Source organism: Dipodomys ordii, unplaced genomic scaffold, assembly GCF_000151885.1.
Source record: "Dipodomys ordii isolate 6190 unplaced genomic scaffold, Dord_2.0 Scaffold2, whole genome shotgun sequence".
Classification (NCBI taxonomy): domain Eukaryota; kingdom Metazoa; phylum Chordata; class Mammalia; order Rodentia; family Heteromyidae; genus Dipodomys; species Dipodomys ordii.
The window spans coordinates 4,002,641-4,008,247 of record NW_012267218.1 but is presented as its reverse complement, the minus strand read 5'-3'; the positions used below and the strand labels follow the sequence as shown (position 1 = coordinate 4,008,247).

At 56.1% G+C, this 5,607-nt stretch overlaps 1 protein-coding gene across 1 annotated transcript in view; it reads left to right on the top strand.

Moving 5' to 3' along the window:
* The window catches only part of Slc25a47 (solute carrier family 25, member 47), a 21,315-nt gene continuing 15,708 nt past the window's right edge, over window positions 1-5,607 (top strand). The window contains exon 1 of the mRNA XM_013014567.1: window positions 1-67. The gene's annotated coding sequence lies outside the window, so the exon portion shown is untranslated. The remainder of the gene's footprint in view (window positions 68-5,607) is intronic.

Sequence of the window (5,607 nt, the reverse complement as noted above, 5' to 3'; positions counted from 1 at the left end):
CTGTGCTTCTCGCGCCCGCCCGCACCGCGTCGAAAAGAGGGGCCGCGCTGCGCCCCGCAGCGGACTGGTAGGGCTCGGCGGGGGGCGGGGGGTGCCCGTGGCTGACGTGGGCCCGGGAGCACCCCGAGTGCGGGGAGCTGGCCTGGGTCCTGAGCTCGAGCTTGGGGTCGGACGAGACCTCAGCGTCCTCCGGGTGGCTGGGGACGCTGCGGGGCCCGTGGGCTGTGCGGGGCCGCGCTGTCCTCGCCCGGGCTCCGGGTCCCCTGGGCGTGTGCGCGGGGGCCTGCGGGGTGGGAACCGCGCGCGCCCGGCCTCGGCACCCGCACCTCCCCTCGGACTTGGGTTGTGCGGGAGCCGCGGGGGGTTGGAGCGGGCAGGTTCCAGGGCCGAGCTTGGGGGGGAGGGGGTCCCGGCAGCCAGATCCCTCCCGAGGAGTCCATCTTCGGCCTCGGGCTGGCCAGAGATGGAGAGGTCACCGCGGGGCAGCTGGAGGGAGCGCCAGGGGTGACGCGTCCCTGCGCCCCTGCCGTCCTCCCTGGCAGGGGTCCCCTCCTCACCCCGACCTCCCCCCCCCCCGCACCTGCCAGGCCACGCACTTTCTCGGCCAGTGTCCGGTAGTAGGTGCCCGAGGCCGGCCCAGCCTCCTTGATGGCCGCTTTGTAATGCCTGCCTTCCGGTTTCTGAAGTTGGGGGTCGCTTCTGGGAGGAGGGGCTCGCTGAAAGGCGGGCGCATTTGGAGTCAGGGAAGCCTTCGGGGACCCTAACCCATGTCACAGGCATTATGGGATGCGTACATTCATTCAGAAGAGACCCAAACCCAGGGCTGCTGACTCCTAGTCCAGTGCTCGTGCTATGGCTGGGGGGCCCTGAGCTAGGGGTCTGGAGGCCTGGCTTTGAACACCCCGCCAGCCTCTGAGCCAGCTGACACTTGTGCAGCAGGTACAGGTGAGGACCCTGCCGCAGAGAGCCTGGGAGAAGCCCAGTGCCAAGTGGGCAGGAGATGGCTGGGGGCCTCCTCCTCTCTCTCCTGTGGTTTTTCACTGACAACTACATCCAGTGACTTCCACATGAATGTCAAATTGTCCCAGGGTCCCCGGAGGGCTCTGGGGGTACCATACCCTGTGGGTGGGGACTGGGAGATGAAAATCAAGAATCGTCACAAGTATGCGGGCGCTGGTGGCTCACACCTGTCATCATCCTGGCTACTCAGGAGAATAAGATCTGAAGATCACAATTCAAAGCCAGCCCAGGCAGGAAAGCCCGGGAGACTCTTATCTCCAATGAACCACCAGAAAACTGGAAGTAATGCTGTGGCTCAAGTGGTAGAGCGCTAGCTTTGAGCTGAAGAGCTGAGGGACAGCGCCCAGACCCAGAGTTCAAGACCCATGACCGACAAAAAACAAAGAAAGAAAGAGAAAGAGAGACACAGAGAGAGAGAAAGACAGAGAGAGAGAGAATGGTCACAAATAAAATATATTTGATGACAATTAGTTGGAAGACAAGGACAGCCTGTTTTAATTTCTTTTTCCTTTCGTGCACGTGTGTGTGTGTGTGTGTGTGTGTGTGTGTGTGTGTGTGTTGATTAGAGCCTGAACTGAGGACCTCCTTCCCTCCCTAGCTTTTTCACTCAAGGCTGGCACTCTACCACTTGAGCCACAGCTCACCTTAGTTTTAGCCCCTGCCTAGCAGAAAACTCTTATCTCCAAGTAACCATCAAAAGCTGCAAGAGGCGCTGTGGCTCAAGTGGTAGAGTGCTAGCCTTGAGCACAAAGAGGCTCAGGGACAGTGCCTAGGCCCTGAGTTCAAGTTCCACAACTGACAAAACAAACGAGAAACAAAACAGGCTCAAATCCCTGCTCTCGATGGCAATTGGGAAGACCAGAAAGAAATATATACGTAAACAAGTGAAGTCAGCCAGTCCATGACATTGGCATCTGGAAGCTTGTGTTATAATGTCATCCTTTCCTGAGGCTAAATTTACAGCACAGGATGAACTGCTGTTTCAATTTGTGTGCGTGTGTGTGTGTGTGTGTGTGTGTCTGTGTCTGTGTGTGTGTGTGTGTGTCTGTGTTTGTCTGTGTCTGTGTCTGTGTGTATGGGGCTTGAACTCAGGGCCTGGGTGCTGTCCCTGAACATTTGTGTTTAAGGATAGCACTCTACCACTTGAGCTACAGCTCCACTTCCGGCTTTTTGGTGCTTAATTGGACTTCCGGCTTTTTGGTGCTTAATTGGAGATAAGAGTCTCACAGACTTTCCTGCCTGGGTTGGCTTCAAATGGTGATCCTCCGATCTCAGCCACTGAGTAGCTAGGATTGCAGGTGTGAACCACCAGTGCTTGTCAGGACTACTGTTTCAACTTGCCAACCCTAGGAGATTGCCTCCGAGGAATCTACCCGCCCAGAGACCCAGCAGCAGAAGCCCGAGGTCAGAGCGGTAAGAGGATGGCAGGGAGACCCCAGAAGTGGTTTAGTTTTTAACTTCTTTTATAACCTCTTACATAAGGCAGGTCCAGAGTGGAGACGGAATGGCCAGAGGGCAGAAAGAAAAGGAAAGTCGGTTGTCCTCACCCTGGGGTCTCTTAAGCTGAGTGACACGTGGCCAGGCAATTTCCATCACTCCATCACCACTTTTGTTTTCTTTTCGGATACTGGGTCTTGAACTCAGGGCCTGGGTGCTTTCCCTTAGCTTTTTCATTCAAGGATGCCTCTCTACCACTTGAGCCACAGTTCTACTTCCAGCTTTTTGTTGACTCTTAGAGATAAGAGACTTGGGGATTTTTTTTTCTGCTTTGGCTGGCTTCAAACTTCAATCCCCAGATCTCAGCCTCCAGAGCAGCTAGGATTATAGGCCTGAGCCACCAGCACTTGGCTGCTTTTTTTTTTTTTTAATTAAAAACATCAAGTCAGGCATCCGTGGCTCACACCTGTAAATCCTAGCTATTCAGGATGCTGAGATCTGAGGATCACAATTTAAAGCCAGCTGGGTAGTAAAGTCTCTGAGACTCTTATCTCCAATTATTCATTTGAAAACTGGAAGTGGTGCTGTGGCTCAAGTGGTAGAGCGCTCCCCTTGAGCTAAAGAGACAGCACCCAGGCCCAGAGTTCAAACCCCACGACCGACCAAAAAAAAAAAAATTAAAACAAAAATCAGACAAGAGTTCTTCCCTATTGTCTGTAGTCAGATGTCATGAGGTAGAGAGACAGGAGGAGGTATGGTTTTCCAAGGGACAGGAGGCAGCCTTCCAACTTGGTAAGGAGGAGGCCAGGTGCTGCTGTTCTGTCTTACAGGCCGTGGGCAAGGGCGTCTCTCCTGCCCCTTTCTATGGGAGTCAGCTGAGGGTCCTTATGGCTGTATCTAGGGAGACAGCTGAGAAGAGAGGCTCCCAGGCCTGTGGGCAGGCCTGCATGGAAGTCAGCCGATTTTGTGGTCGTAAGGGTGGATAGTACCTTCAGGGCTAGCTTTGTCAGGCTCCCGCTCAGTTTTGTAGAAATCTCAGATCTCTCTTGGCGGTGTCCTTTGGTCCTTCTCTACCTCTGGTGGTGTGTGACACGGGCTGGGGCAGCTTCTGGCCCACAGAGCATGTAGGGCAGGGACAGTACCTAATTCTGATACCGGCCCTCTGGTACAAGACGCTCTGCTCTCATTGCAGGAAGCGGGAGATAAGAGTTAATTTAATTAACTGGAAGGACTGGAGGTTCCCCAAGGTCATCTCCACCTGTTTGGACTGCCCAGCCCCAGCGCTGGGCCAGTGGTGTGGGTCCCTTGCATTTCCATCCTTTTCCTCTGTGCTCGCTCTCAGATGAGCTGCGGCCTCCTGTCCTGATAGGTACCATAGAGAACCCGAAGAGGCCAGACTGAGGCTCAAGTCAGGAGACACCCAGAAACGCAAGGTCAGGGATGGTATAAATAGACATGGCGGATGTTTCTGGACTAAAAATAGAGCCGAAGGGGGCCTGCCAGGGTGCCCAGGAGCCAGAGGGCTACAAGGGGTCTCCAGAGGATGGGGGCGGGGGGCAGGCCAGCTGGTCAGCATATAACAAGCATCTGGACACTGCCTGCTGCCCACTCAGCCCCTGGTGATGCTCACACAACCCTCTGGGCTCCCTTGCTACAGAGGTGGCCAGATGAGCAGGCCAGCCTTGGCCTGTGGTCCGTGTAAACAGGCTTGGAATGCACTTGCCAGAGGAGGGCACTGTGTGGCTGGTCTGACGCAGGCGCGTGGTAGTGTGGTCGGCCAGCTGGCGTGGGTAGGAGAGGGAGGGGTGCCACGTCCAGAGCCCGGGGCCGGTGCCTGTGACACTCAGGGGCACAGCGTGCTGGGAGCCCCAACGCTCCCCAGCTCAGTTAGCAGACAGGAGGCTCAGGGCTAGCTGCGCAGTGTCCTGGAACCAGGAGCCTTTGGATGTCCTCTGGGGCGGGACTTCCTGTTTTTTCTGGCAGGAGGGAGGGCCTTCGGGGCCACCTTGGTCCCATGGCTTCCTCTATTCTCCTGCCAGTGCCTGGCAGCATCCCCCTAGGCCCCAGGACCAGGAAGACCGCCTCCTCCTGTGCCAGCCCTGTTGTGTGCCCACAGGCTCCGCAGTGGCTGACCCTCCAGCCCGCCAGGAGCTGGGCATGGCCCCTGCACGGTGGCACCTTGTTGTCTCAATAGAGGGTGACAGGGGTCTCTTCTTGGCCCTGAGCCCTGGCGTGTGGCAGCCAGCGCGGCCAGCAGGGGTGGGCGGGGTCCTGCCTCCCACTGCCTCTCCTCTCAAGCCGGCTCCCTGCTTCTACCTGCCACTGCCCGCACCCACCAAGTCTCTCCTGGCTGGGCTGCGGGTGCTGCTCCAGGCCCTTTCCAGTCCTGACCGGCATTTCTATCCCCTTTTCCCGGCAGGTCGCGCCGTGCTGGCGTGGGGCCTGTTTGGGCCCACACTCAAGCTGCCTTCCAGGAAGACCCTGCGGCCCCTTCAACCCGACTCAGCTTCTTCCCCAGAGCCGCCCTGACTCCCAGCCCCGGCCACAGGGGCTGCTGAACTTACCTGCTCTCCTAACTGGGGTGATTAGGAAACATGCCTTTTTTATTTTTATTTTTGTGCAGGTCCTAGGGCTTGAACTCAGGGCCTGGGCACTGTCCCTGAGCTCTACCACTTGAGCCATAGCTCCACCTCTGGCTTTTTGGTGGTTAATTAGAGATGAAAATCTCATAGACTCTCTCACCTGAGCTGGCTTTAAACTGGGATCTTTGATCTCAGCCTTCTGAGTAGCTAGAATTACAAGTGTGAGCTACTGGTGCCTGGCTGGAAAGATGTCTGTAAAATCTTTGATATTCTACTTTTTTTTTTTTTTTGACAGTCATGGGGCTTGAACTCTGGGCCTGAGCTCTGTCCCTCAACCCTTCAGCTCAAGGCGAGTGCTGTACCACTTGAGCCACAGCGCCACTTCCAGTTTTCTGAGTGGTTAATTGGAGATAAGAGTCTCACAGACTTTTCATGCCCAGGCTGGCTTTGAACAGTGATCATCAGATCTCAGCCTGTAATCCTAACTACTCAGGAGGCTGATGTCTGAGAATCACAGTTCAAAGCCAGCCGGGGCAGGAAAGTCCGTGAGACTCTTATCTCCAATAAA